Here is a 17,484-nt window from a genome sequence, read left to right as displayed (position 1 = left end):
CATTCTAGATTCAGTTCATGTCTTCTATCATGTATTATAACAGTTAGTGTTTAACATTCTAGATTCAGTTCATGTCTTCTACCATGTATTATAACAGTTAAAGTGTTAACATTCTAGATTCAGTTCATGTCTTCTATCATTTATTTCAGCAGGTAAAGTGTTAACATTCTAGATTCAGTTCATGTCTTCTATCATGTATTATAACAGTTAAAGTGTGAACATTCTAGATTCAGTTCATGTCTTCTATCATGTATTATAACAGTTAAAGTGTGAACATTCTAGATTCAGTTCATGTCTTCTACCATGTATTATAACAGTTAAAGTGTGAACATTCTAGATTCAGTTCATGTCTTCTATCATGTATTATAACAGTTAGTGTTTAACATTCTAGATTCAGTTCATGTCTTCTATCATGTATTATAACAGTTAGTGTTTAACATTCTAGATTCAGTTCATGTCTTCTACCATGTATTATAACAGTTAAAGTGTTAACATTCTAGATTCAGTTCATGTCTTCTATCATGTATTATAACAGTTAAAGTGTTAACATTCTAGATTCAGTTCATGTCTTCTATCATGTATTATAACAGTTAAAGTGTGAACATTCTAGATTCAGTTCATGTCTTCTATCATGTATTATAACAGTTAAAGTGTGAACATTCTAGATTCAGTTCATGTCTTCTATCATGTATTATAACAGTTAAAGTGTGAACATTCTAGATTCAGTTCATGTCTTCTATCATGTATTATAACAGTTAAAGTGTTAACATTCTAGATTCAGTTCATGTCTTCTATCATTTATTTCAGCAGGTAAAGTGTTAACATTCTAGATTCAGTTCATGTCTTCTATCATGTATTTCAGCAGGTAAAGTGTTAACATTCTAGATTCAGTTCATGTCTTCTATCATGTATTATAACAGTTAAAGTGTGAACATTCTAGATTCAGTTCATGTCTTCTATCATGTATTATAACAGTTAAAGTGTTAACATTCTAGATTCAGTTCATGTCTTCTACCATGTATTATAACAGTTAAAGTGTGAACATTCTAGATTCAGTTCATGTCTTCTATCATGTATTATAACAGTTAAAGTGTGAACATTCTAGATTCAGTTCATGTCTTCTACCATGTATTATAACAGTTAAAGTGTGAACATTCTAGATTCAGTTCATGTCTTCTATCATTTATTTCAGCAGGTAAAGTGTGAACATTCTGTTGTTGCAGGAGTGGTAAAACTTTGACCCTTGGGTTTTATTGATGTTATCACATCCCGGAAAAATCTTGACATCACCTTGGACTACAGTCTTGCCACAGATCACCTGAAACAGGTACTGAAAAATCTGAAACTTTCAAAGTTAGTGTCTTTAAACCAATTTTATGTGAAATTTTACAAAGAAAAACCTTAGAGAAAGGAGAGATGTATAACCTATTGCTTATAAACGATTTCCAAATGTATCTCTGCTGAAAAGATAAGTGTAGGATCCGTGAGGCTCCCGCCCGCGTGTTGGCGAGGTAATGTTTTAAACTCCAACATTTTTAAAATGTATTGTTAACCTCCCACAATGCTTTGTCGGATGTTTTAATAATTCTAAAGTGATAAAAATGTCAGTTGAGTCCATGTTCAATGTGTTATATTGTCTAGATCCTGCTGCCCTCAGGACGAATCAGATGGCCTCAATTACAATGAATGTTAAAGATTAGCATCAGCTGATGAGACAGCATAAAATGGAGACCGTTTCAAATCATTTAAATGCTCTTAGTGTACCAGTCATGAACGTTGCTCTTCCAGTGTAGCGGATTTAAATTGTCTGATGTTTGATTTTGGGGGGGGGGGGGGGGGTCTATTTCTGGGATGTGTGTAGACTACATGTGATGGTTCACCTGATAGAGTCTAGGATGTGTGTAGACTACATGTGATGGTTCACCTGATAGAGTCTAGGATGTGTGTAGACTACATGTGATGGTTCACCTGATAGAGTCTAGGATGTGTGTAGACTACATGTGATGGTTCACCTGATAGAGTCTAGGATGTGTGTAGACTACATGTGATGGTTCACCTGATAGAGTCTAGGATGTGTGTAGACTACATGTGATGGTTCACCTGATAGAGTCTAGGATGTGTGTAGACTACATGTGATGGTTCACCTGATAGAGTCTAGGATGTGTGTAGACTACATGTGATGGTTCACCTGATAGAGTCTAGGATGTGTGTAGTCTACATGTGATGGTTGTTCATACAAGAGACCACTGGAAACTTCTTTGATCAGAGGTTAGTTTGTTTAATAAGGATTGCAACCTGGAGTTTACACTTACAGCAATTTGCAAGCAACACTCAGTTCACAAGATGGTGTATCCCTACTGAGGACCACCCCTCCCAGGCTGATGTCCCTTTATATCCCTACTGAGGACCACCCCTCCCAGGCTGATGTCCCTTTATATCTCTACTGAGGACCACCCCTCCCAGGCTGATGTCCCTTTATATCCCTACTGAGGACCACCCCTCCCAGGCTGATTTCCCTTGACTGTAGTAGCATATATTTTATTTATTTATTATTATTATTTTGAATTTTACCCCTTTTTCTCCCCAATTTCGTGGTATCCAATTGTTAGTAGCTACTATCTTGTCTCATCGCTACAACTCCCGTACGGGCTCGGGAGAGACGAAGGTTGAAAGTCCTCCGATACACAACCCAACCAAGCCGCACTGCTTCTTAACACAGCGCGCATCCAACCCGGAAGCCAGCCGCACCAATGTGTCAGAGGAAACACAGTACACCTGGCAACCTTGGCTAGCGCGCACTGCGCCCGGCCCGCCACAGGAGTCGCTGGTGCGCGATGAGACAAGGAGATCCCTACAGATCAATCCCTCCCTAACCCGGACGACGCTAGGCCAATTGTGTGTCGCCCCACGGACCTCCCGGTCGCGGCCGGTTACGACAGAGCCTGGGCGCGAACCCAGAGTCTCTGGTGGCCCTTTAACCACTGCGCCACCCGGGAGGCCCTGTAGTATAACCTCATAATTAATAGTTGCTAATACAAAGAAGTCTCGGCTAGGTGGAGTTCAGCTCATTGTTATTTGCAGTTAGTTTCTCAATCCTTCTTCCTCCTATTGTAGAAGTAAGACTGGAACATATTATCAACAGGAACTGAAAATGTAGTTTCAACACACAGACATCTGACTTTTGTACCGTTGACCTCTTCATGCACTTACAAACTCTCTACCATTGATTCTCGGTCTCAAGATAAAGCAAAACATCAATCATTGTACTTTTCTAATTACAGGTGTTTCTATAATGTACAGATATCATAACATTCCATTCATGGTCCACCTGATAGAGTCTAGGATGTGTGTAATCAAATCAAACTATTTGTCACATATGCTGAATACAACAAGTGTAGACCTTACCGTGAAATGCTTACTGACCTTAACCAACAGTGCAGTTCAAGAAAAGTTAAGAGAATATTTAACAAATAAACTAAAGCAAATAATAATAAAAAGTAACATTGTACCAGTACAGAGTCAATGTGGAGGCTATATACAGGGGGTACCAGTACAGAGTCAATGTGGAGGCTATATACAGGGGGTACCAGTACAGAGTCAATGTGGAGGCTATATACAGGGGGTACCAGTACAGAGTCAATGTGGAGGCTATATACAGGGGGTACCGGTACCGAGTCAATGTGGAGGCTATATACAAGGGGTACCGGTACCGAGTCAATGTGGAGGGGTACAGGTTAGTGGAGGTAATTTGTACATGTAGGTAGGGGTGAAGTGACTATGTGTAGATAATACACAGCGAGTAGCAGCAGAGTACATGTAGGTGGGGGTGAAGTGACTATGTGTAGATAATAAACAGAGAGTAGCAGCAGTGTACAAAAACAAATGGAGTGGAGGGGGGGGGGTCAAAGTAAATAGTTTGGTGGCCATGTGATTAATTGTTCAGCAGACTTATGGCTCGGGGGTAGAAGCTGTTAAGGAGCCTTTTGGTCCTTAGACTTGTAGTCTACATGTGACGGTTCACCTGACAATTTGTGATTCGCTCTTTCAGCAATATTTGATTCATAACTTCCTCAGTGGGGTGTGATAACATCACGTGTCGTGAGAGTCTCCTTAACCCCGGCTGAGTAGAGATGGAAGTGAGTCGGAGTAAGTTCTGAGCTATTCTTGATTTCCTTACTTCGTTAAACTAAACATTGATAAATCCTAAAATATCCTGTTGTAGTGCCTGTTGACACTCACCTGTGCTTTCCTGTTTATTCCAATAACTGTAGTAGCCAGGTTGATTACATCATTAAAATACACATTCAGAAATATATTTATAGATTTCTTAATTCCTTTCTTTTACTTTTAGATTTGTGTGTATTGTTGTGAATTGTTAGATATTAATGCACTGTTGGAGTTAGGAACACCTGCAATAACATCTGCCTGATATAGATACCACACCCCCTTGGGCCTGATTGCTTCAATAACCCATGAAACATAAAACTGCTGTATAGATTCTGGTCTTAATGAGTAATGATCACATGATAATGGGTAGTTGTTTGGAATTGACAGTGATTAGTAGATACTGTCTCTATGTACCAGTGATTAGTAGATAGTATCTCTATGTACCAGTTATTAGTAGTTAGTGTGTCTATGTACCGGTGATTAGTAGATACTGTCTCTATGTACCAGTGATTAGTAGATAGTATCTCTATGTACCAGTTATTAGTAGTTAGTGTGTCTATGTACCGGTGATTAGTAGATAGTGTCTCTATGTACCAGTGATTAGTAGATAGTATCTCTATGTACCAGTGATTAGTAGATAGTGTGTCTATGTACCAGTGATTAGTAGATGGTGTATCTATGTACCAGTGATTAGAAGATGGTGTATCTATATACCAGTGATTAGTAAATAGTGTCTCTATGTACCAGTGCCTTGCTCAGGTCTGACTCCAATGTGGAGAATGTTACATAACAGAACAAAGTCCAATGACTACATTTCCCACCTCATCAGCCAGTCTCTCTAGGGAGAAGCCAGAGGAGTATCAGCGAAGGATCATGGGAGATAGAGTCCAAATCGAGGCATGCTACAGAAATGAACTGGTCAGAGCTGCACAGAGCACTGCTGTTTTCCAGAAACCTACAGTGGGTGAGTGACCCGACATAAAACAACATACTGCGTTCTATATAGTCCACTGTATATCTGTTAGATAGGGTTTAGCGCTTTTAAGTTACAACACTGTATGTAGCTTTTTGGATGACCCGACCAAATTCACATAGAAATGTCAGTTATAGATATTTCATTCTCATTGGAAGCAAGTCTAAGAAGCGGTATGTTCTATGCGTGCTATTTCTATGCTTACCGTTCCTGAATGTTGTTTTTTTGCGTCTTTCACTTTGGGTTTTGTAGCTTCAAACAGCTGGAAATAAAATGAATGATGGCAAAACGTTTTAAATGGTGCAGTGATTCTCTACACAGCGACTGTTTGTTTTGTCGCATAAACTGAAATTAGGATAACTATTAGAATTTTAGCATCCAGTAAATGGCAAAGGTTTTCTGGTTTGGTTAGTATTTAGTCAGGTAATCTGATCCTAGGACAGCCATTGGGACCTGTATTAAAGCTATACTGTAGTTCCACCTTACTCTTTAATGGTTTGGTTAGTATTTAGTCAGGGTAATCTGATCCTAGGACAGCCATTAGGACCTATACTGTAGTTCCACCTTACTCTTTAATGGTTTGGTTAGTATTTAGTCAGGGTAATCTGATCCTAGGACAGCCATTAGGACCTATACTGTAGTTCCACCTTACTCTTTAATGGTTTGGTTAGTATTTAGTCAGGGTAATCTGATCCTAGGACAGCCATTAGGACCTGTACTGTAGTTCCACCTTACTCTTTAATGGTTTGGTTAGTATTTAGTCAGGGTAATCTGATCCTAGGACAGCCATTAGGACCTGTACTGTAGTTCCACCTTACTCTTTAATGGTTTGGTTAGTATTTAGTCAGGGTAATCTGATCCTAGGACAGCCATTAGGACCTGTACTGTAGTTCCACCTTACTCTTTAATGGTTTGGTTAGTATTTAGTCAGGGTAATCTGATCCTAGGACAGCCATTAGGACCTGTACTGTAGTTCCACCTTACTCTTTAATGGTTTGGTTAGTATTTAGTCAGGGTAATCTGATCCTAGGACAGCCATTAGGACCTATACTGTAGTTCCACCTTACTCTTTAATGGTTTGGTTAGTATTTAGTCAGGGTAATCTGATCCTAGGACAGCCATTAGGACCTATACTGTAGTTCCACCTTACTCTTTAATGGTTTGGTTAGTATTTAGTCAGGTAATCTGATCCTAGGACAGCCATTAGGACCTGTACTGTAGTTCCACCTTACTCTTTGAAAGGCTCTGTGAATATTTCTACACCTTGATTGCACTTATCCAATACTGTCAATGCCTTTATAAGACTGAAACACAAAACTGACCTCAGACCAGTGTCTAGGGGCGTCTTCATCTTTCACCATCCTATCCAATACTGTCAATGCCTTTATAAGACTGAAACACAAAGACACTCAGACCAGTGTCTAGGGGCGTCTTCATCTTTCACCAACCTATCCAATCCTGTCAGGCCCTACTTACAGGCCCAAAACACAAAACTGACCTCAGACCAGTGTCTAGGGGCGTCTTCATCTTTCACCATCCTATCCAATCCTGTCAGGCCCTACATACAGGCCCAAAACACAAAACTGACCTCAGACCAGTGTCTAGGGGCGTCTTCATCTTTCTCCAACCTATCCAATCCTGTCAGGCCCTACTTACAGGCCCAAAACACAAAACTGACCTCAGATCAGTGTCTGGGGGCTACTTCATCTTTCTCCATAAAGAGAAATAGCTCCTTTTCGTGTCTTTTGGAGAAAGCACTCTATCTAGCTGTGAATTGTGAAATCTGTTGATGAAATTATCTCTACCATATAATTATATTTTTTTACTTATTAACAATAGTTGATAGTAATAATACAATAAAATACAATACATTATTTATACGGTTATTTTTCATACACTTCCCTCAAAGAATGTAGATGTATTGCAGCTTGGTGACCGCTCTCCCTTGTGAGTAAAGATGTGCGTGTCAAGACTGACTGATCTACAAATCACCTTGCATCATAAATATCTGCTCAATATCATTTGTAGATCAGTCAATCAGTCACAATTTACCCATGTGACATCACGGTTTAGATTCTCTGGAACACGGCCGATGTCTATGGTTTTAAACTGGCGTACGAAACCGAAACTTAAAGATGCAAAAGCTACACTTAAGAGTGGGAAGCATAGAAATAGCATACATAGAACATATCTTCTGCTTCTTAGACTTGCATTCAATAAGAGTGGCAGATCTATAACTTACATTTCTATGTGAATTTGGTCATCCCCCCAAAAATATTACACATTGCATTCCATTGTTTCAATAGGAAGGAAACGTTAGTCTGACCTCAGATCAGTGTCTAGGGGCTTCGTTATCTTTCTCCAACCTATAGAATCCTGTCAGGACCCCTTTATAGGACTAAAACACCAAGGCTGACCTCAGATCAGGGGCTACTTCATCTTTCTCCATTAATAGAAATATCTCCTTTATCAGTGTTTTAGTGAAAGCTCTCCACCCAGCAGTGATGTGTGAAATACGTTGAATAAATAATCTGTGCCATTTACTTAATTATACTTATTCACAATAGTTAAAATGCAGTAAAATACAGAACAATATAGTATTTAGGAGGTTCTTTTTCATACACTTCCCTCAAAGAACATAGATCTATTCCACCTTGGTGACTGTTTTCCCCCTGTGAGTAAAGAGGGGTGTGTCTTTCTCTTGGCAGTGCGGACCAATGAGGTGGAGGAGAGGGAGCGCTACAGATACCAGTGGAGGAAGGAGGACAGGCAGAGAATCGTCGGTGACAGATTGGAGCTCTTCGTCGCCATAGGGACGGGGTTGTTGATGGAAGTTCTGACAGGTGGTTTTGGAGGTGTTGTCATGGGAGGGTTGACAGGGGCGGTGATATGGTTTACAACAGGACTGGTTAGGAACTGGTGGAGCCCCTGATTCACTGGGAGACACCATGTGTAGGCTATGGATCTACTTTTATAAAGACATTTGGAGGATAAAACAATTTGAACATGTATAGATAGAAGGGCTTAAGTCTTGGTCTTGTTTCTTGATGCATTTATCCAACTTTAATTATGAATAATTTGGAAGTGAATAAAAGCCCAATAAAGAGATAAGAAACAGAGAATATATTGATTATTTTTAAAGAGAGATGAAACCCTCATATTCATCACCAGTGTTAACCTACAGTACTTCTGTGAAGTCAGTCCTGATATGGGTCTGAACCTGTTACTCATGAACAAATTAAAACAGAGATTCTTCCAGAAATATCGTTCCCTGATTTCATCTGACCAAGTATTCAGATATTGTGTGACAGTAGTTATGGCCAGGCCAATGAAAGACCTTCATCCTACCCTGTAAAATCCTTACAAATAACAGCAACAAGAGCTAGTGACTCGATCACCAAATATACATGATCAATGAATAGTTTACGTAAACAAACATAGGGATCCTACTAGAACCCCGATCCAGCGACTGTCAACCCAACACAGTTTGGCCAAGATCACAGTCTGTATCCAGAAAGGACCTCAGAGTAGGAGTACTGATCTAGGATCTGTCCATATAATCATTATGATCGAAACGTCAAAAACTGATGCTAGATCAGAACTCTTACGAGCCCTGGTCATCATGGAATCATGGAATCAGTAAACCCTGCTCTCAGTCTGTCATGTAATCAGTAAACCCTGCTCTCAGTCTGTCATGGAATCAGTAAACCCTGCTCTCATATCTGTCATGGTATCAGTAAACCCTGCTATCAATTTGTCATGGAATCAGTAAACCCTGCTCCCATTACTGTCATGGAATCAGTAAACCCTGCTCTCATATCTGTCATGGAATCAGTAAACCCTGCTATCAATCTGTCATGGAAACAGTAAACCCTGCTCTCACTACTGTCATGGAATCAGTAAACCCTGCTCTCAATCTGTCATATAGTCAGTAAACCCTGCTCTCATTACTGTCATGTAATCAGTAAACCCTGCTCTCAATCTGTCATGGAATCAGTAAACCCTGCTCTCATTACTGTCATGGAATCAGTAAACCCTGCTCTCATTACTGTCATGGAATCAGTAAACCCTGCTCTCATTACTGTCATGGAATCAGTAAACCCTGCTCTCAATCTGTCATGGAATCAGTAAACCCTGCTCTCATTACTGTCATGGCAGAATGCTCAAATCACCCCTACTCATCGGCCAGTGTGGCGTGCTGAATGCTCCGAGGGCGTAACACTCTGAATTTATGAAGGGACAATCTGACAACACTCTGAGTTTATGAAGGGACAATCTGACAACACTGAGTTTATGAAGGGACAATCTGACAACGCTCTGAGTTTATGAAGGGACAATCTGACAACACTCTGAGTTTAGGAACACCCAGAAAACACTGGCACTCCAGATTAAATTTACGAACACAACCGTAGTTTAAACCAGTCTTTAGTCTTGAAATCTTTGTTTGTTTAGTACATGGCCTCACAAGTGAATCCTTAAAGAGATGGGTGGGGCTAAAGTTTAATAGTTGTTGTTTTTTAAGTTGTAAAATTCAAACTAGGTAAATGAGTAGGTTCTAATCTGTTTGGAGAAGGGGATTGTAAATACAAACAGATTGTTTTAGATGATTTTTACTTTTGCATGCTGGAGACAATTGTGAAACCAGTCATGGAAGCAAACTGAAAACTCAAGGCTACCAACAAGTGCCCCTTTCACAAGTATGGAATGCTGTGCCCTTATGGAATGCTGTGCCCTTATGGAATGCTGTGCCCTTATGGAATGCTGTGACCTTATGGAATGCTGTGCCCTTATGGAATGCTGTGCCCTTATGGAATGCTGTGACCTTATGGAATGCTGTGACCTTATGGAATGCTGTGACCTTATGGAATGCTGTGACCTTATGGAATGCTGTGACCTTATGGAATGCTGTGCCCTTATGGAATGCTGTGCCCTTATGGAATGCTGTGCCCTTATGGAATGCTGTGACCTTATGGAATGCTGTGACCTTATGGAATGCTGTGACCTTATGGAATGCTGTGCCCTTATGGAATGCTGTGACCTTATGCATAATTTTAACTGTATGGCCTTTCAGCTTGCAGGCTGCAGTCTACTGCAGCCTGGAGCATGTGGCCACTGTGTGACAATAATGCTAGTACAAACCCAGGCGCAGAGAAACACAGCAGGCAGGGGTAAATCCAGAACATTTACTAAGGTCTTCACAGAACAAAGGAAAGGAAACCCACACATGCACAGTAATCAAAACATGAGACCTAAGCAAAGAGATCTGCCCTAAATAGCCAGTCAACAGGTGAACCGAGAGGGCAATCAACACACAGGTGAAACCAATGATAACAATCAGGGTAACCTGGACACTAGAAACAAAGTAAGGGTGCCCTCCAGTGGTAACCTCAGGGAGCACACTCAAAAATGAAACAGAAACTGTGACACACTGGTTGAATCAACATTGTTTCCACGTCATTTCAAGCAAACAAATCAATGTGATGACATTTAATCAATGTGGATAACCGATTGGATTTGAAACACATTTCTTAGTTTTTTTTTCAAACAACTTTTAACTCAAATCCAATGACATGATGGCATTTGTTGTTGATTTCACTTCAAATCCACGGCTAGTTGACAACTCAATCAAACGTAAATCATAACAAGACGTTGAACTGACGTACGACTGTGCCCAGTGGGGGATGACTCACAGAATGTTTTCACCCTACTATTCCCACCATACACTATTCTACCATCGGGTTGAAGAATGTGTGTCAGTTGTTTTGATGGCTACCTTTCATTGGTCTCCATTCTGAAGACACTCTCCATAGGTTAATATTGTGTTGATGTCTACATTCTAATATTGTGTTGATGGCTACATTCTAATATTGTGTTGATGGCTACATTCTAATATTGTGTTGATGGCTACATTCTAATATTGTGTTGATGGCTACATTCTAATATTGTGTTGATGGCTACATTCTAATATTGTGTTGATGGCTACATTCGAATATTGTGTTGATGGCTACATTCTAATATTGTGTTGTTTTGATGGGTACATTCTAATATTGTGTTGATGGCTACATTCGAATATTGTGTTGATGGCTACATTCTAATATTGTGTTGTTTTGATGGGTACATTCTAATATTGTGTTGATGGCTACATTCTAATATTGTGTGGATGGCTACATTCTAATATTGTGTGGATGGCTACATTCTAATATTGTGTGGATGGCTACATTCTAATATTGTGTTGATGGCTACATTCTAATATTGTGTTGATGGCTACATTCTAATATTGTGTTAATGGCTACATTCTACTATTGTGTGGATGGCTACATTCTAATATTGTGTTAATGGCTACATTCTAATATTGTGTTGATGGCTACATTCTAATATTGTGTTGATGGCTACATTCTAATATTGTGTTGATGGCTACATTCTAATACTGTGTTGATGGGTACATTCTAATATTGTGTTGATGGGTACATTCTAATATTGTGTTGATGACTACATTCTAATATTGTGTTGTTTTGATGACTACATTAAAATATTGTGTTGTTTTGATGGGTACATTCTAATATTGTGTTAATGGCTACATTCTAATATTGTGTTGTTTTGATGGCTACATTCTAATATTGTGTTGATGGCTACATTCTGATATTGTGTTGATGACTACATTCTAATATTGTGTTGATGACTACATTCTAATATTGTGTGGATGGCTACATTCTAATATTGTGTTGATGGCTACATTCTAATATTGTGTTGATGGCTACATTCTAATACTGTTTTGATGGGTACATTCTAATATTGTGTTGATGGCTACATTCTAATATTGTGTGGATGGCTACATTCTAATATTGTGTGGATGGCTACATTCTAATATTGTGTGGATGGCTACATTCTAATATTGTGTTGATGGCTACATTCTAATATTGTGTTGATGGCTACATTCTAATATTGTGTTAATGGCTACATTCTACTATTGTGTGGATGGCTACATTCTAATATTGTGTTAATGGCTACATTCTAATATTGTGTTGATGGCTACATTCTAATATTGTGTTGATGGCTACATTCTAATATTGTGTTGATGGCTACATTCTAATACTGTGTTGATGGGTACATTCTAATATTGTGTTGATGGGTACATTCTAATATTGTGTTGATGACTACATTCTAATATTGTGTTGTTTTGATGACTACATTAAAATATTGTGTTGTTTTGATGGGTACATTCTAATATTGTGTTAATGGCTACATTCTAATATTGTGTTGTTTTGATGGCTACATTCTAATATTGTGTTGATGGCTACATTCTGATATTGTGTTGATGACTACATTCTAATATTGTGTTGATGACTACATTCTAATATTGTGTGGATGGCTACATTCTAATATTGTGTTGATGGCTACATTCTAATATTGTGTTGATGGCTACATTCTAATACTGTGTTGATGGCTACATTCTAATACTGTGTTGATGGCTACATTCTAATATTGTGTTGATGGCTACATTCTAATATTGTGTTGATGGCTACATTCTAATACTGTGTTGATGGCTACATTCTAATACTGTGTTGATGGCTACATTCTAATATTGTTGATGGCTACATTCTAATATTGTGTTAATGGCTACATTCTAATATTGTGTTGATGACTACATTCTAATATTGTGTTGATGGCTACATTCTATTACTGTGTTGTTTTTATGGCTACATTCTATTACTGTGTTATTTTGATGGCTACATTCTAATATTGTGTTGATGGCTACATTCTATTACTGTGTTATTATGATGGCTACATTCTAATATTGTGTTGAAAGCTACCTTCTAATATTGTGTTGTGTTGATGGCATCATTCTAATATTGTGTTGATGGCTACATTCTAATATTGTTTTGATGGCTACATTCTAATATTGTGTTGATGGCTACATTCTATTACTGTGTTATTTTGATGGCTACATTCTAATATTGTGTTGATGGATACATTCTATTACTGTGTTATTTTGATGGCTACATTCTAATATTGTGTTGATGGCTAAATCCTAATACTGTTGTGTTGATGGCTACATTCTATTACTGTGTTATTTTGATTGCTACATTCTAATATTGTGTTGATGGCTACATTCTAATATTGTGTTGTTTTGATGGCTACATTCTATTACTGTGTTGTTTTGATGGCTATCTTCTAATATTGTGTTGTTTTGATGGCTACATTCTAATATTGTGTTGTTTTGATGGCTACATTCTAATATTGTGTTGATGGCTACATTCTAATATTGTGTTGATGGCTACCTTCTAATACTGTGTTGATGGGTACATTCTAATACTGTTGTTTTGATGGGTACATTCTAATATTGTGTTGTTTTGATGGCTACATTCTAATACTGTGTTGATGGGTACATTCTAATACTGTTGTTTTGATGGGTACATTCTAATACTGTTGTGTTGATGGCTACATTCTAATACTGTTGTTTTGATGGCTACATTCTAATATTGTGTTGTTTTGATGGCTACATTCTATTACTGTGTTGTTTTGATGGCTATCTTCTAATATTGTGTTGTTTTGATGGCTACATTCTAATATTGTGTTGTTTTGATGGCTACATTCTAATATTGTGTTGATGGCTACATTCTAATATTGTGTTGATGGCTACCTTCTAATACTGTGTTGATGGGTACATTCTAATACTGTTGTTTTGATGGGTACATTCTAATATTGTGTTGTTTTGATGGCTACATTCTAATACTGTGTTGATGGGTACATTCTAATACTGTTGTTTTGATGGGTACATTCTAATACTGTTGTGTTGATCGGTACATTCTAATACTGTTGTTTTGATGGCTACCTTCTAATATTGTGTTGTTTTGATGACTACATTATAATATTGTGTTGTTTTGATGGGTACATTCTAATATTGTGTTAATGGCTACATTCTAATATTGTGTTGTTTTGATGGCTACATTCTAATATTGTGTTGATGGCTACATTCTGATATTGTGTTGATGACTACATTCTAATATTGTGTGGATGGCTACATTCTAATATTGTGTTGATGGCTACATTCTAATATTGTGTTGATGACTACATTCTAATATTGTGTGGATGGCTACATTCTAATATTGTGTTGATGGCTACATTCTAATATTTTGTTGATCACTACATTCTAATATTGTGTTGATGGCTACATTCTAATATTTTGTTGATCACTACATTCTGATATTGTGTTGATGGCTACATTCTAATATTGTGTTGATGACTACATTCTAATATTGTGTGGATGGCTACATTCTAATATTGTGTTGATGGCTACATTCTAATATTTTGTTGATCACTACATTCTAATATTGTGTTGATGGCTACATTCTAATATTGTGTTGATGGCTACATTCTAATATTTTGTTGTTTTGATGGCTACATTCTAATATTGTGTTGATGGCTACATTCTAATAGTGTGTTGTTTTGATGGGTACATTCTAATATTGTGTTAATGGCTACATTCTAATATTGTGTTGTTTTGATGGCTACATTCTAATATTGTGTTGATGGCTACATTCTGATATTGTGTTGATGACTACATTCTAATATTGTGTTGATGACTACATTCTAATATTGTGTGGATGGCTACATTCTAATATTGTGTTGATGGCTACATTCTAATATTGTGTTGATGGCTACATTCTAATACTGTTTTGATGGGTACATTCTAATATTGTGTTGATGGCTACATTCTAATATTGTGTGGATGGCTACATTCTAATATTGTGTGGATGGCTACATTCTAATATTGTGTGGATGGCTACATTCTAATATTGTGTTGATGGCTACATTCTAATATTGTGTTGATGGCTACATTCTAATATTGTGTTAATGGCTACATTCTACTATTGTGTGGATGGCTACATTCTAATATTGTGTTAATGGCTACATTCTAATATTGTGTTGATGGCTACATTCTAATATTGTGTTGATGGCTACATTCTAATATTGTGTTGATGGCTACATTCTAATACTGTGTTGATGGGTACATTCTAATATTGTGTTGATGGGTACATTCTAATATTGTGTTGATGACTACATTCTAATATTGTGTTGTTTTGATGACTACATTAAAATATTGTGTTGTTTTGATGGGTACATTCTAATATTGTGTTAATGGCTACATTCTAATATTGTGTTGTTTTGATGGCTACATTCTAATATTGTGTTGATGGCTACATTCTGATATTGTGTTGATGACTACATTCTAATATTGTGTTGATGACTACATTCTAATATTGTGTGGATGGCTACATTCTAATATTGTGTTGATGGCTACATTCTAATATTGTGTTGATGGCTACATTCTAATACTGTGTTGATGGCTACATTCTAATACTGTGTTGATGGCTACATTCTAATATTGTGTTGATGGCTACATTCTAATATTGTGTTGATGGCTACATTCTAATACTGTGTTGATGGCTACATTCTAATACTGTGTTGATGGCTACATTCTAATATTGTTGATGGCTACATTCTAATATTGTGTTAATGGCTACATTCTAATATTGTGTTGATGACTACATTCTAATATTGTGTTGATGGCTACATTCTATTACTGTGTTGTTTTTATGGCTACATTCTATTACTGTGTTATTTTGATGGCTACATTCTAATATTGTGTTGATGGCTACATTCTATTACTGTGTTATTATGATGGCTACATTCTAATATTGTGTTGAAAGCTACCTTCTAATATTGTGTTGTGTTGATGGCATCATTCTAATATTGTGTTGATGGCTACATTCTAATATTGTTTTGATGGCTACATTCTAATATTGTGTTGATGGCTACATTCTATTACTGTGTTATTTTGATGGCTACATTCTAATATTGTGTTGATGGATACATTCTATTACTGTGTTATTTTGATGGCTACATTCTAATATTGTGTTGATGGCTAAATCCTAATACTGTTGTGTTGATGGCTACATTCTATTACTGTGTTATTTTGATTGCTACATTCTAATATTGTGTTGATGGCTACATTCTAATATTGTGTTGTTTTGATGGCTACATTCTATTACTGTGTTGTTTTGATGGCTATCTTCTAATATTGTGTTGTTTTGATGGCTACATTCTAATATTGTGTTGTTTTGATGGCTACATTCTAATATTGTGTTGATGGCTACATTCTAATATTGTGTTGATGGCTACCTTCTAATACTGTGTTGATGGGTACATTCTAATACTGTTGTTTTGATGGGTACATTCTAATATTGTGTTGTTTTGATGGCTACATTCTAATACTGTGTTGATGGGTACATTCTAATACTGTTGTTTTGATGGGTACATTCTAATACTGTTGTGTTGATGGCTACATTCTAATACTGTTGTTTTGATGGCTACATTCTAATATTGTGTTGTTTTGATGGCTACATTCTATTACTGTGTTGTTTTGATGGCTATCTTCTAATATTGTGTTGTTTTGATGGCTACATTCTAATATTGTGTTGTTTTGATGGCTACATTCTAATATTGTGTTGATGGCTACATTCTAATATTGTGTTGATGGCTACCTTCTAATACTGTGTTGATGGGTACATTCTAATACTGTTGTTTTGATGGGTACATTCTAATATTGTGTTGTTTTGATGGCTACATTCTAATACTGTGTTGATGGGTACATTCTAATACTGTTGTTTTGATGGGTACATTCTAATACTGTTGTGTTGATCGGTACATTCTAATACTGTTGTTTTGATGGCTACCTTCTAATATTGTGTTGTTTTGATGACTACATTATAATATTGTGTTGTTTTGATGGGTACATTCTAATATTGTGTTAATGGCTACATTCTAATATTGTGTTGTTTTGATGGCTACATTCTAATATTGTGTTGATGGCTACATTCTGATATTGTGTTGATGACTACATTCTAATATTGTGTGGATGGCTACATTCTAATATTGTGTTGATGGCTACATTCTAATATTGTGTTGATGACTACATTCTAATATTGTGTGGATGGCTACATTCTAATATTGTGTTGATGGCTACATTCTAATATTTTGTTGATCACTACATTCTAATATTGTGTTGATGGCTACATTCTAATATTTTGTTGATCACTACATTCTGATATTGTGTTGATGGCTACATTCTAATATTGTGTTGATGACTACATTCTAATATTGTGTGGATGGCTACATTCTAATATTGTGTTGATGGCTACATTCTAATATTTTGTTGATCACTACATTCTAATATTGTGTTGATGGCTACATTCTAATATTGTGTTGATGGCTACATTCTAATATTTTGTTGTTTTGATGGCTACATTCTAATATTGTGTTGATGGCTACATTCTAATAGT

General features: G+C 36.9%; 1 long non-coding RNA gene across 2 annotated transcripts; it reads left to right on the top strand.

The window, feature by feature from the left end:
• The first annotated feature begins 480 nt into the window (after positions 1 to 480).
• Positions 481 to 8,415, top strand: LOC110485438 (uncharacterized). Of its 2 annotated transcripts, XR_016485642.1 has the most exons (4): positions 1,224 to 1,327; positions 4,049 to 4,146; positions 4,997 to 5,131; positions 7,849 to 8,415. It is a non-coding gene; the product is annotated as an uncharacterized LOC110485438 (long non-coding RNA). The 2 variants fall into 2 exon arrangements; XR_016485643.1 differs by lacking the exon at positions 4,049 to 4,146 and having other exon boundaries at positions 481 to 1,327.
• Positions 8,416 to 17,484: the final 9,069 nt, after the last annotated feature.

Source organism: Oncorhynchus mykiss, chromosome 13 (genome assembly GCF_057628025.1).
Source record: "Oncorhynchus mykiss isolate SJ-2025 chromosome 13, ASM5762802v1, whole genome shotgun sequence".
In the NCBI taxonomy this organism is placed as follows: domain Eukaryota; kingdom Metazoa; phylum Chordata; class Actinopteri; order Salmoniformes; family Salmonidae; genus Oncorhynchus; species Oncorhynchus mykiss.
The sequence above is the reverse complement of the archived record's forward strand: the minus strand, read 5'-3'. Positions and strand labels throughout refer to the sequence as shown.